Here is a 16,047-nt window from a genome sequence, read left to right on the forward strand (position 1 = left end):
AATCGTGTAGCGGTGAATCGAATGTCATCGAGTGTCGAATCAACGAATGACAAAAATCCTTTGAATCGTGCCACTCGCGTTGGACGGTAATCCACAACGAACGGATTACCTTCCAACGCGAATATTCGACACTCGACATTGGAGGTTCGTAGCTCGTCAGTCGACTACACGATGCGTCGAATCATCGAGCGTCCAGCATTCGAGGGTGTTCGTAGCATCGTGTAGCGCCGGCTTAACCGGAATATATGGGGCGTAAAATGAAAACATAAACACTGAACATGCAGGAAAAAATGGAAGATTTCGAATGCTTATAACTCGAACATTTTCTACTGGATCGGAAAGATGTTTGCATCAATTAATTGGGAATATTTTCACGCATCTATCACAAATAATAAAATGTTATTTTTCATTAGATAAATAATTGAATAACTGTAAAATGTTAAGCGTTATCAAAACGCCCTAACTGCCTCGTTTTGATTGGCTCGCTTTACGGTTTCCCCAACACAGATTTCAAAACCAAGCAGCGTTGGAGAAAAATACCGGAGACGAATTCATCGTTAGATTTACAATCTCCGTAAACAATGGAAAAGAAGAAGAAGAACATTGCAAATACATGAAGGTAGGGGGAGCTTTTGTTCCCACCGAAATGTGTTTCCCTAACACAGACTTCAAATCCAAGGAGCGTGGGCAAGTTGGCATTGCAAATACATGCAAGTCGGGGCATTTTTGTTCCGACTAAAATATGTTTCCTCAACACAGGCTTCAGAACCAAGGTGTCTAGGGAAATTGGGATTGTAAATTCATGCAGGTCGGGAGTATTTTTGTTTCGACTGAAATCTGTTTACCTATAAAGACTTCTAAGCCAAGGTGTCTGAGGAAATCGGCATCGCAAATGCATGCAAACTACGAATACTTTTGTACTCGCTTGCCTTTGTGCAGACTAGGGTGCGTTTACCTAACACGGTCTCACAACGCAAATACAGTGGAACTCGCGAGCGGCTTATGCGCGACAGCGAGTTCCATAGTAAATCCATAGGCCTCCCCGGAATTTGTCAGTGGGTGAGAGACTCATGCACTTTTGTTTTGATCACCGCTTTTACATTATCTCACTACTGGTCTACACGACCTTCTAGATGGATAGTTTAATAATTTCTGTGTTGAAAAAACATAGTTCTCATGATGAAATTTCTTTTTCTTCGTGTTTGGAACTCACTTTTAGTCCTTTATTGCGTTATCCGCGTCTTTCGTTATTCGCGGTGAGCTAGCCAGACTATTCCGCGGATAAGCGCGGAATACCACTGCCACTGTTACGAAAATGTCCACGAATGTCCACGGTGAGGGGGGGTAGGGGTATAGCCGATGTCCACGTGGATACGTGAAATAAATATTTGAGAAAAAAAGTCACAGGAGGGTTGTGTCCGAGACACGACCGCAGAGTTGACGTAGGATTCCGTTAGGCTATCTGTTGAGTTTGGATTTGTTTGAAGAATTACATCGTTAAACTCTTTGACAATGATTTGGTGGCCCTGAAAAGGGCCGTTTTGTTTGGTTGTTGGGTATTGTTTGTTCATTCCACCGGTGTTTACCGAGTGATGACGACAGTAATGATGACAGAAGGGTGGTAAACAATCGTTGGATGGTGCGTATCAGATAGAAGATGCCGAAGTGGAATGAGATATGATTAAAACCGCCCTCTTAGATGCCTCCTGTGTTATGTATGGATGGAATATAGAAAATATAAAAATAACATTACTCGAAAGATCTAGTGATGTTTGTTTACTTATTGGCCTTAAAAACTTGTTTCAAAAGCTCAAAGCTGCTCCGAAAACAAACTATTTGAATCATTATAAAAAGCGATAGCTTCTTGATATTTCATTTTAGTCTCGATTGGTCTGCGGTTGATGCATGATGCATGATAAGTCTGCTGGCTAACCTATGTCCGTTTCTCTATTCCTGTTGTGATAAACCGACATGCAAAATCGTTTTCTTGTGGATTCACTCAAGTGGTAGAATATGGCACATTTCGCCAGTTAGAAAAGTGTTTCCGTGAATTTTTTTATATCACGGAAAAGATATTTCTGATGTACGGAAGATTGAATAAACACGTCTTGTTGATTTGAGTGTCGAACATAAAAAAAACACCACAAACGAAAGAGTTTCATCTGCCGAAGTGGAATAAGATATGATTAAAACCGCCCTCTGTGACCCTAGACGAGATGCCTCATGTGTTATGTATGGATGAAATATAGAAGAAAAAAAACTCACAAATGTAATATAAGATAATTTTCACTACCAAACACAATTATCAATTTTTCTCATCAGTAAAAATACGTTACTTTAATATAGAGAAAACATATTTGAAATGGAAAAGGTAAATTTCTTTTATAACAAAAACAAAACACCCCCTACTTTCATGTATTTGCAATGTTCTTCTTCTTCTTTTTCTATGTTCGCTTGCAATGTCGATTTCCCCCAGGCAGCTTGGTTTTGATGTCTCTGTTAGGGAACCGCGGCATGTGTCGTCAATTTCGGCCAATCAGAAATGGGTATTTCCGTTAAGATAGGGGATGAGATTTTCCAATTGTTCGATATTTAGTTTTATGATATATATTATTTTCTTCAATATAAAAAATTGTTATGGCGTGTCGAAATCGATTGACGCAAACATTTCATCAATGCATCATGAAATTAATGATCAATAAGCGTTTGAAATTGGACAATTTTCACGATGTGCTCGATTTTCGATTTTCAATTTGTGCCCCAATATGTTCCAGAAAGACGTAATCCTACGTCAAAACAATCATATCTATATTTAAAAATCAACGAAATCTGTTTTTCATTTTCAAGAATGTTTAAACTTTCCTATCATACTTGTTCTGCGTATTTGACAATAAAAAGTTTGAGCTGCCTGAGGTTTTTTTTTTCAAATACTTGTTAGTTTGAACACAATGGTAGAATTCGTGGTTTTTGAAGATGCTTAAAATAAAATTGCTACGGAAGTAAATAATCTAGCAATTTGGTGTCTGAGAACTAATCATAAAGCAGTTTGTGAAGATTTATCAGGATTAAACAAGAGCTTCTCGATAAGTTACCAAATGTCCTATGTCTATGTAAAGGATGTAAACAAGCCACTGTTTGCATTCATTTTCAAATTTACATAAAACTCCAACGCATTGAATTTTTTCATCCAGTATTGTGCATAGATGCTCTATGGGGTTGGGGTCTGGGGAATGGGATGGCCACTCAACCATTTTAATCTCTTTGGACTGAAAATAGCGCACCAAACAATCTTCTTCCAAAAGTCAGTATGACTGGAGCTCTTGGTCGTGGACCGTCATCATTCTCCTTGAACCGTTTTGCTCAAGTTTTGGTGTCAGAGGATTTTATTCATTTCAAAATAAACCATGCTAAATGCATACTCTAGTTGCATATCATTACTTTGTACCAAAATTGTATAAAAATGTCAAAATAATTATAATCTTTATATAGATACACAGTTGCATGTTAACCCTTTGTCATACTGTTCGGATTTATTTTTACTTGAAAAAGCAGTGATACATAATTTGTATAATAATGAAAGATAAACAAGATTTTTTCATTTCGTTGTGAACTTTAGATAGATACACATCTAAAGTTCACAGCGAAATGAAAAAATGTGTGTTTTAAAATGCTGTTTTTATATAAAATTATAAAAAAATTAATATAAAATTAAATAAATTATTGTATATTTATTAATTATATATTAGAATACTAAAACTCTCGTTCGTGTGCCATCTTTCGACACAGTTCCTCAAAATAAAGTCCTGGTTTTTGACTACAGTTCTGCCCGTTAAAAAAGGTTTGGTGGCTGAGAACAGACATTGGAACGCGAAGATTTAATTTGAGCAATTGAAAAAAATTAATACATTACGTGCCAATTCTTTACAAAATCAACAACAAATTTCGCACGAATTATAACAAATTTGTAATTCGCAGGCCATCCTTAGTTTCCAATCAATCCAAACAACGTATTCGGCCAAGCTACGGCATGTGGAAATTTGAATCTCGCTCCACGCAGAGGTAGCTGCTCGTTTAAGCTCAATAAAACTCGCATACTGCCTATTCTTCGGCAGTTCTATTCTTCGATTGCGGTGAGAACTGGTAAAAAAGCAGGGTAGTCCAGAATCGAAGCCCCAGTCCTATAAACCATGTGAAGGACTTCCGACTTTCATAAAATGATGCTTTATTTTGTTGGAATAACACGGTGGTTTCGATGCAAAAACGGCAGCAAATGATTCAAGAATACTTCCTTGAACTCCTATTGACAATTTTTTGTTTTAAAGAAGCTTTAAACTGTTCAGTTCATCCGCCTCTAAATCCTTGAGCTCCTAATTTCTTATTCGCGTGAGTGGAAAAGTCTAAATGACAGTCCCTTCTGTGACACAAAATCTAACATTAAATAAATTTGAAATGGAATAAGGGTGCAATCGAGGTGTTTAAAGGGTGTGTCACATCAAATTGCATCACGGAAAAAACGCTGTAGAAATTTAACTTCACTGTCAATTTTTCGTAAATTTGGAAAAATGTCGTCGAACGAAAAAGAGCGTCGTGAATTAATCCTGTGCACTCATTTCGAGAATCCGGAGTTGTCACATCGGGACATCGGTAAGATGCTGGGAATCGTCCAATCCACGGTCAGCAGAGTACTAAAACGATACTTCGAGAACCTAACCATCGACCGGAAGGTGAAGAACGGCAAAAATGGATGCTCCGTCAGTGAAAAAGATCACAAGCGTGTAGTTAAGCAGTTTAGACGTGATCCGAGAAGTTCGGTCCGGGATGTCGCCAATAAGCTGAATTTGTCAAGTTCATTCGTCCAGCGGACCAAGCAGCGGGAGGGCCTGCGTACATACAAGGTTCTGAAGGCTCCTAACCGCGACGAAAGGCAAAACATGGTGGGGAAGACGCGAGCCCGGAAGCTTTACACCGAAATGCTGACGAAGCCGCATTGCCTGGTAATGGACGACGAAACCTACGTCAAAGCGGACTTTCGTCAGCTGCCGGGCCTGTTGTTCTTCTCCGCAGAGGACAAATTCAGCGTTCCGGAGGAGATTCGCAAGCGGAAACTATCCAAGTTTGCCAAAAAGTACATGGTGTGGCAAGCGATCTGCTCTTGCGGAAAGCGGAGCGCCCTCTTCGTGATGACCGGGCACGGTAAACGGGCAGGTTTACCTTAAGGAGTGCCTACAGAAGCGCTTACTACCACTATTGAAGCAGCACGAGGGCCCGTCCATCTTCTGGCCGGATCTCGCTTCGTGCCACTATTCAAAGGACGTGTTGGAGTGGTACGAAGCCAACGGGGTCACCTTGGCACGAAGGTCGGAAATGAACCCGCCCAACGCGCCGGAGCTTCGCCCAATAGAGAAATATTAGGCGATTATGAAGCAGGCCCTCCGGAAGAACCCAAAAGTTGTCAAATCGGAGGCGGACTTCAAGAGAAAATAGATTTCCGTTCAAAAAAAACTACAACCTGACGTTGTACAGAACCTTATGGACGGGGTAAAGAGGAAGGTGCGAGCATACGGGCTTGGGCTCGAAGTATGAATAAAAAGAAAATGCCAAAAGTTGTTTAATAGTTTTTATTTTACTGTCTAAAATTTTCAAAAGGATCGGTCTACTGGGCGAATTTCTACAGCGTTTTTTCCGTGATGCACGTGGACAACTGGGGGAGGGGGTCTGGTCAATGTCCACGCTTGTCCACGGAGGGGGAGGGGGAGTCTCAAATCGTGCTTGTTGTGTCCACGTGGTATGTGTATAGCCCCTAAGTACTCTATTCTCTCTCAATTTTCTGTTATTCCCATCATTGCAGTATAAAATCATCTTCGTATAAGATTTTTTCACTCACAGAAAAAAAGTGATTTTTATTTACATAAAATGCTAATTTGATTGTGAACAGATAATTTTCATTCATAATTATTATTTTAAACGTGTGTTCATTCCGTCTGAAAGTTCATTATTTTCATTGTCGTATCCTAAATTCGGAGTATGAATCTTTCCTTGGCTTTTTTTATGTATTACATGCCAGTCCAGTTAACAAGTGGAAGTCGATAACCGGGCTGCCTTTCCAGTCCAGTTATCAAACGACTACTGTAGCTGTGAGCACATCTTTAAAAAATATGTTTTTATGTACAGTGACTCAAATCCGTAATCGTACCCCACCATGCAGATCTCTTTTCCCTTATTGTGAAAGTCGAAAACAAGCTTTCGGAACATTCTATTTAGGGGCTGTCCACATACCACGTGGACAACTTTAGGGGGGTAGGGGGTACAGACTGGGTCCACGTGGACAGGAAGATTGTTTTTAAATACAACCACCTATACATCCAAAATGAAATTGATTAACACATATTTAAGAATTTCAAAACTCCGTATTTATCAAAAAACAGATTGAGCCACCTGAGAGAACTGCCCGGTCAAACGTTCATATATTTTCCCTCATATCATTGATCTTCAGTGAAATCTGTATTATAAAAATAATTCACGTAAACTGTGAATGACCAAACAATTTCCTATGATCGAACTTTTGTAGCTACGGAGTATGCATAGACATTTATATTCCAAAACTAATTAAAATTAAACGATCCATATCATGAAACCTCAACCATTATGAGTTGAGATATCATGATATGGGTAAACGATTTTACATCAAATATAATTTTCTATACATTTTGTTATATCTCGAAAACAGCTAGTCTTCGGATAATAATGTCTGTATAGTTTATCATACAGAATTGCGTGTAAAATCATTTTTTTAATTTCAAAAAATTCTAGGAGTCAATATTTATATTAGCATGAGAATAATTGTGCTGCTCACGTGAAAGACTAGAAAATATTGCGTTGAATGCAGTTGTAGAACATTTAAATTAATGAAATCAAGTAACTTTTAGATGTAGCGAAAAGAACACATTTCAAAAATTGTGTTTCTTTTAATTTTCCAAAAGTGCATGATAAGCTGGATTGTTTTCATTAAACTAAAACTAAATTAAAGCTCTCCAACCACTCTAAAATTTCTTCCTTGACACTACACTGTTATCCTTCTTGTTATCTTCCGCTAATTTGAATGTTTCACAACAGAATTTTATGCAAAATTTTCTCAAATGGAAGCAATTGAATTGTGATAAGCAGCGTACTTCATTCGTCTTCCTAAGTTCGAAGCCGCCGGACGCATATATTTCGTGATCGTGTATCGTTGAAGTGATACCGTTATTCTCGTGGCTGGTCAAGTGATTGTGCGCAATAACGGGATTCCCTAGATTGTAACTGGATTACATTGAAGCGGACACAACAAGCAGGAGGAAGAAGGCCTGCAGCGCGGGCGCTGTGTGCTGTGTGCTGGTGAATTTATCGCCTCTCGTCATCGACACCATTATCGTGCTGTGGTGCGATACACCGGTTCAGCTGCACCGAAGGATTGATACGCATTGGAGATTATCCGCACTGGTGTGGTGTGCATTATAAGTATAAATAATTTTATTAGGTTAAGTTTATTAGGTTAAGAAAGAAAAAACAAACAAAAAATTGAAAAATTAACTAAAAAGTGTACATCTGCCACTTTAAATGGCAGATGAAGAAGGAACCGTTGACATGGAGATTGAATCCACTGTCTACCCCTCCATATCTACGGGAGCTGGAAAGTCGCTTAAACGCGTTCCCCCCTCAGATGTCTCTTTAGAGGGAGAGTTAAGTCACCTAAACAAGCCCCCCTCAAGAAAATTTACAAACCTTTCCTCTTCACCCCCTCAATCTCCTGCTCCCGCTTCCGATCAACTCCCGAACTTGCCTCCCAGCCCTACTGTTCCTGATCCCGCTCAACAATCGACCTCGTCCTCCCCCTCAGTTGTTTCCTCTCCTTGTGTCAAGGTCTATCCAGAAGATTCACCTGGATCTGGCCCATGGGTTGTTTTCTTCCGGCCCAAACCAAAAGGAAAATCTCTAAATGTCATTCAAATTTCTAAAGATCTGACAAGATATTATTCCTCCGTGGTCGAAATTAGAAAGGTTAGACCGAACAAACTGCGTGTTGTCGTGGCTAATCTGAAGCACGCTAACGATATTGTTGTCGACAATCGTTTTGTAATAGAATATCGCGTATATGTGCCCTGCCATAACGTAGAAATTGCGGGGGTGATTACAGAAACGGGTCTGACGAGCGAAATAATAAAAGTGGGAGATGGCAGATTTAAAAAGCTCCCTTTGAAGCAAATTAAAATTTTGAACTGCCAGCAACTAGGAAAAGTTTCCCAGAATGGGGAAGAAAAAAAATTCACGCCGTCCGACTCGTTTCGAGTAACTTTTGCTGGTTCCGCCCTCCCTGACTACGTTATGGTGGATAAATTAAGGCTTCCAGTGCGACTCTTCGTGCCAAAGCCCATGACTTGCAACAAATGCAAGTCAGTTGGTCATACAGCAGATTATTGCGCCAACAAGGAGCGCTGTGCCACTTGCGGAGAGCAACATGAGGGGAAATCCTGCAGTGCGACTGAGCATAAATGTCCATATTGCGGGGGATCCCCACATGAGCTCTCAGCTTGTGAAACTTACAAGAGTCGCTGGGAGAAACAGAAGCGCTCTTTAAAGGAACGCTCGAAGCGCACATTTGCGGAAATTTTAAAGGGCGCTTCGCCACTGTCCCAACAACAAGAACAACTAATCTCAACACATAATACCTTTTCCACGTTGCCAGTTGATGAAATGGAAGCGGACACAGCTAGCGGGGGCACACCGTTTATTTTCAAAGGGAATCCCCGGCGCAAAAATGTGACCACTCCCAAAGTTCAAGAACAAGTCCCTCCGGTGATACCCCCTGTTAGCTTGCCTAAAAAATCGAGTGCAGCGGACAAGCAAAATCAGGTTCCTCCTGGCTTCCGTGGGAATAGTTCACTTTCGAACGACCCAGCACTCGAGGGGACATCAAAAACCCCAACTGTCCCTATTTTTCCGTCCAGCTCAACTTCCCAATCGGGATTTATAAAGTTGTCTGACCTTTTGGATCATATCTTCAAGTGTTTTAATGTTTCCGACTCCATCAGAACCATTGTCATCTCAATGCTTCCAGTATTGAAGACAATTTTGCAACAATTGATGCAAACATGGCCCCTCCTTGCAATGATTATCTCTCTTGATGTCTAATTTAAATAGAGAGGTCGGAGATATCACTGTTTTACAGTGGAATTGTCGTAGTCTTATCCCTAAATTGGATACATTCAAATTTCTAATTCATAAAGTCAATTGTGATGTTTTTGCACTGTCCGAAACCTGGCTCTCTTCTCAAAATGATCTCTCTTTCCACGATTTTAATATAATACGCTTGGACCGCGATGACAGATACGGAGGGGTACTATTGGGGATTAATAAGTGCCACCCATTTTTTAGAATTGAACTTCCACCTATTGGAGGGATCGAAGCTGTTGCTTGTCATGCAAACATCAGAGGCAAAGACCTCTGTATTGTCAGTTTGTATTGGCCTCCGAGACCTGCGGTTAGCCGCAAGCAATTTGATAACATGTGCTCACTCCTTCCTGAGCCACGATTGATCTTGGGAGATTTCAACTCTCACGGAACTGCCTGGGGGGAACAGTACGACGACAATCGTTCATCGTTGATATATGACCTTTGTAACAGCTTCAATATGACCGTTTTGAACACTGGGGAAACAACACGTGTACCTAAACCTCCTGCTAACCCAAGTGCTCTTGACCTCTCGCTTTGCTCGAATTCACTATCGTTAGATTGCAAGTGGAATGTAATCCAGGATCCCAACGGTAGTGATCACTTGCCAATCAAAATTTCCATCACCATTGGGTCGAATTCTTCTGAATCTATAAACATGGCATATGACCTCACAAGACACATTGACTGGAAAAAATATGCGGACGCAATTGCTCTAGCCATCAATTCCAGAGATGGTTTGCCTCCATTGGAGGAGTATAACTTCCTTTCTCGTTTGATCTATGACAGCGCGGTTCGCGCTCAAACGAAACCCATCCCAGGTTCCACTATTCGTCGAAGGCCTCCCAATCCATGGTGGGATAGCCAATGTTCCAAGCTTTATCAGGATAAATCGAATGCATTTAAAGCTTTTCGGAAAAGTGGAACCATTGAGAATTTTCAAACGTATTTATCCCTTGAAAATCAATTTAAAAACTTGATCAAAGGGAAAAAACGTGCTTATTGGCGAAATTTCGTGGGAGGTCTGTCACGAGAAACGTCAATGAAAAAATTATGGAAAGTGGCTCGAAACATGAGAAATCGCTCTTCATCGAATGAAAGCGAAGAATATTCACATCGATGGATTTTTAATTTTGCACAGAAGGTTTGTCCCGATTCCGTCCCCGTACAAAAAATTGTTCGAGATATTTCACAAGATAGGTGCGATCTTGATTCCGAGTTTTCGATGGTAGAATTCTCTCTTGCTCTCCTTTCTTGTAACAATTCTGCTCCGGGATCGGATCGAATTAAGTTCAACTTGTTGAAAAACCTGCCTGATGTGGCAAAATATCGCTTGTTGAATTTATTCAATCGGTTTCTGGAACATAATATTGTTCCGAATGATTGGAGACAAGTACGAGTTATAGCTATTCAAAAACCCGGAAAACCCGCGTCCGACTTCAATTCGTACCGCCCAATAGCAATGCTGTCTTGTATACGGAAATTGTTGGAGAAAATGATCTTGTTTCGCCTTGATCGATGGGTTGAAACGAATGGCCTACTCTCAGATACTCAATATGGGTTCCGCAGGGGCAAGGGGACGAATGATTGTCTTGCGTTGCTTTCTTCAGAAATTCAAATGGCTTACGCCGAAAAAAAACAAATGGCATCAGTATTCTTGGACATAAAGGGGGCCTTCGATTCTGTTTCAATAGAGGTTTTGTCGGACAAATTACACTCTCGGGGTCTGCCGCCTCTATTGAATAATATGTTATATAACTTGCTTTGTGAGAAACATTTGAACTTTTCTCACGGAGATTCGGCAGTAAGTCGGTTCTCTTACGTGGGCCTCCCCCAGGGCTCATGTTTAAGCCCCCTTTTGTACAACTTCTATGTAAGCGACATCGACAATTGCCTTACACAAAATTGCAGCCTAAGACAACTTGCAGATGACGGAGTGGTGTCTGTCGTAGGATCAAACGAATCCGACCTGCAAGGACCCTTACAAGATACTTTGAACAATTTTTCAACCTGGGCCATTGGCCTAGGGATCGAATTCTCCACGGAGAAAACAGAGATGGTGGTTTTTTCTAGGAAGCATAAACCAGCAAAACCAAAGCTTCAACTTTTGGGTAAACCGATCACTCATGCTATGTCATTCAAGTATCTTGGGGTATGGTTCGACTCTAAATGTACTTGGGGGGCCCATATTAGGTATCTGAGTAAAAAATGTCAACAAAGAATAAACTTTCTCCGTACAATTACCGGCACCTGGTGGGGAGCCCATCCCGAAGATCTTATAATGTTGTATCGAACAACTATTCTCTCAGTGATGGAGTATGGCAGTTTCTGTTTTCAATCAGCTGCCAAAACACACCTCATTAAACTCGAGCGAATTCAGTATCTTTGTCTCCGTATTGCGTTGGGATGTATGCCCTCAACGCATACCATGAGTCTCGAGGTTTTGGCAGGCCTACTCCCACTAAAAGATCGCTTCAATTAATTATCTCTTCGGTTCCTCATCCGGTGTAAGGTTATGAACCCATTGGTGATCGGAAATTTTGAGCAGCTTATCGAGCTAAATTTTCATTCAGGATTCATGAGCTCATATCATGAATTAATCTCCATGCAGGTTGATGCTTCTTTGTATATTCCCAACCGTGTTTGTTTTCCTGACTACATCAATTCCTCTGTGCATTTTGATCTGTCCATGAAGCAGGATATCCATGGAATTCCAGATTATCATCGATCGGGGATCGTTCCTACGATTTTCGAAGCAAAGTATGGGCGTGTCAATTGTGATAATATGTACTTTACTGATGGGTCCTCTATGAATGAGTCCACAGGATTTGGAGTGTTCAACGAAATTTTTAGCACCTCCCACAGTCTTCAGAATCCTTGCTCTGTGTATATTGCTGAATTGGCAGCAATTCATTGGGCGCTGGACAGCGTCGCCTCACGACCTGTTGAACACTATTACATTGTAACGGATAGTCTTAGCTCTGTCGAAGCTATCCGTTCAGTGAGGCCGGAAAAGCACTCGCCGTACTTCCTCGAGAGAATACGAGAAATTTTGAGTGCTTTATCCAGACGCTGTTATGTCATTACCTTTGCCTGGGTCCCTTCACATTGCTCAATTCCGGGTAATGAGAGGGCTGACTCATTAGCAAAGGTAGGTGCAATTGAAGGCGAAATTATCAGCGTCAAATCGCCTTCAATGAATTTTATTCTTTAGTTCGTAAAAATACCATCGTTAACTGGCAACGCAAATGGAACGAAGATGAATTGGGCCGGTGGCTCCACTCAATTATCCCTAAGGTTAGCCTCAAACCATGGTTCAAAAGTCTGGACTTGAGTCGGGACTTTATTCGCACCTTCTCCCGACTCATGTCCAATCACTGTTCGTTAAACGCGCTACTCTTTCGTTTTGATCTTGCCGACAGCAATATCTGTGCCTGCGGCCAAGGTTACCACGACGTCGAACACGTTGTTTGGTCGTGCGAGGAGTATCTTGTTGCCAGATCGAATTTAGAAAACTCTCTTCGGGCTAGAGGAAGGCAGCCCAATGTGCCGGTGAGAGATGTGTTGGCTCGGTTAGACCTTGATTACATGTCCCAAATATATGTCTTCCTAAAAGTTATCGATCTTCGTGTCTGATTGTCCTTATATCCTTATATTCTCCTTTTCCTTTTCCTTCGCGAGAAATCAAATCCCTTCTTATTAACAATAGAATAAGGTGAAATGTAAAAACATATTAGATATAAGATAGGCTTAAGAATTGAGTGTAATGAATGTGAGTGTGAATGTGAGAGTGAACATTGTCAACATATCCTTTTATCCCTTCCTTTTCCTGAAGAAAATATGTCACCCTTCTAAACTCGAGTAGACCGCGAGTAATCGGTTTTCTACACCATTAACATTAGAATTAAAGAAAAATGTTTATATATACTTGTAACAATAAAGTCAGGAGTTTGGCTCCTTTAAACTTATGTAACTGAGCCTGTAAAAATAAACGATTTAATAAAAAAAAAGCAGCGTACTTCTCGAATTAAAGTCAGTTTAAGGTAAAAACCGGTCTCGAGGAAAAGTTCAATAATTATTTTGTAGTTGAGATTTGACCATAAGCGTGGAAGATTTTTCATGACCCTCTATCATCTAAATATTCCGGATCAGCAGTTTCGTATTGCGCTGACGACTAAAAGTGAATCGAGTGTTGTTGGCCATCTCTAGCACCTTCACTATCCAGTAGAGCCCTCGGTTTGTCAAGCGAGATCAACAACAATGGTAAGTCTGTCATCGGGCGGACAAGCAATAGACAAACAAAAGCTATAGGAAGGAGAAAACGTGTGCTACCGATTTAAGTCGATTTTCAATTAAATTCTAACTTAAAAGACTAAATACTATTCTCGAATAACTTATATTAAAACTTACATTATTTAGTGAGTATACTTCAAATGAAAATGAACTTAAAACTGAAACTATAGTAATCCTAATTTAAAATCATTCTAGCATGTTATCGTGAGGTTAACCTACACATAAGACTAAAACTAAAGATTGCTCTTAAAACTAAATGAAATTTATGAAGTAACGATAAGGGGACTAAACGTGAGTAAACCTATCTTAACTATGAATTTAACTTACAACTAGCAGTTCAAAATAATTCGCATGCAAAGTTAATAAATATTAAGAACACATAAAGATTAATAAGATACACATGTAAATTAATTAAAACCAATACAATTTATCATGTATTTAAAATTTGTCCGTTGTTACCACTCGTAACAAGTGTGTATTCCGAAGTGGGCAAAGAACTACACTCGACAAAAAATAAAAATAGGGGAGCGAAATGCGACATCGAAAATTTTGAATGATTTTTAAAACGCAATAACTCTGTTATAAAATAATGCATTCGTCAAAGCCACAACTGGACCTTGTATAAAATATTTTCAAGTTTTCGGTGGGCATATTTGACCATCGATTTGTTGTGCCTTCATTATTTCATGAAACATTCCTAATTCAAAATTAAAGGATATTTTTTCATTCGATAGAGAATACCTCTGTAGTAAATAGTTCTACTGAAACTTTCTATGAACCAAATGGAAGCGAAAGAATCAGGTTGATTAGATTGTTATTGGGCATCATTTTATAGAAACTTTCAAAGCAAACAAAAAATACAAAAAATGCTTATAATGTCTTTTGTCTACAACGCATATACACATCAAACTAAAAATATGTACGTACGATATCCATGAACTAAAAATTTATAGCTTAAAATTTACATCTAAGCTACACTGCCGTTCTACGCATAATTGTCCCATGTTACTTTTGGACAATTTTCACTTTTCTTCATAAAACGATGTTTTTATGCACAATCTTCCGAAAAAACACAAAAAACCTTATTGTTTGTTCCCAGTATTTAAAAAAACAACATCAAGTTCAATTGTCCCATGTTGATATTCTAGGCATAACTGTCCCACTATGTATTTTTTTGTAGATCTATAATAAATGAATCGATTCAAGTACAGGAATGTTATGTGCATTATTCATATAATAATATAAACTGCTAGGAGTGCTTTTGAAAGAAAAGGGTCATCCATAAACCACGTACACTTTCAGGAAAAGAGGAGATTTGGTAAAAGTATACGATTTGTAAAAAAAAAACAGAAATGTATCTTACGTGGTTTATGAATAGCCCCAATTGGTATAATCTAATGGAAGTGTAATGTGTAAATTGAATGTGACGGCAGCATAATAAACATTGAAATATTTTGGTATATTTTTTTAAAATTTTTATTTTTAGGATCATTTTAAACTCTATCACATGGTAAATAAAACGCTTTGTAAATGAAAAAGTATATAAGCATTAATTTGTTGGCATGTTCTCGAAAAAAACCTTCTTGGCTTCTGGAACAACTGGAAGTATTGCTGCCAATAACAATTTCTTCCGTTGCTTTTGAATTCCTCTCGGAGCTTTTTGCCACTTCATGCTGCCATCTAACGGAAAGTGACCAGCTGCAAGCATCTTTTGCTGTTTCTTAGATAGCAAAACACAATAATTCAGTTTCTTGCTGTCAACAACATCACAATAGCCGATATCATACCGACCTTTGCGATAAAATGTACTTTACTGATGGGTCCTCTATGAATGAGTCCACAGGATTTGGAGTGTTCAACGTATTTTTTAGCACCTCACACAGTCTTCAGTATCCTTGCTCAGTGTATATTGCTGAATTGGCAGCAATACACTGGGCGCTGGACAGCGTCGCCTCACGACCTGTTGAACACTATTACATTGTAACGGATAGTCTTAGCTCTGTCGAAGCTATCCGTTCAGTGAGGCCGGAAAAGCACTCGCCGTACTTCCTTGAGAGAATACGAGAAAATTTGAGTGCTTTAACCAGACGCTGTTATGTCATTACCTTTGTCTGGGTCCCTTCTCATTGCTCAATTCCGGGTAATGAGAGGGCTGACTCATTAGCAAAGGTAGGTGCGAATGAAGGCGATATTTATCAGCGTCAAATCGCCTTCAATGAATTTTATTCTTTAGTCCGTAAAAATACCATCGCTAATTGGCAACGCAAATGGAACGAAGATGAATTGGGCCGGTGGCTCCACTCAATTATCCCTAAGGTTAGCTTCAAACCATGGTTCAAAAGTCTGGACTTGAGTCGAGACTTTATTCGCACCTTCTCCCGACTCATGTCCAACCACTGTTCGTTAGACGCGCTACTCTTTCGTATTAATCTTGCCGACAGCAATCTTTGTGTTTGTGGCCACGGTTACCACGACATCGAGCACGTTGTTTGGTCGTGCGAGTTGTATCTTGTCGCCAGATCGAATTTAGAAAACTCCCTCAGTGCT

The sequence above is a fragment of the Toxorhynchites rutilus genome, chromosome 2 (genome assembly GCF_029784135.1).
Source record: "Toxorhynchites rutilus septentrionalis strain SRP chromosome 2, ASM2978413v1, whole genome shotgun sequence".
Classification (NCBI taxonomy): Eukaryota; Metazoa; Arthropoda; class Insecta; order Diptera; family Culicidae; genus Toxorhynchites; species Toxorhynchites rutilus.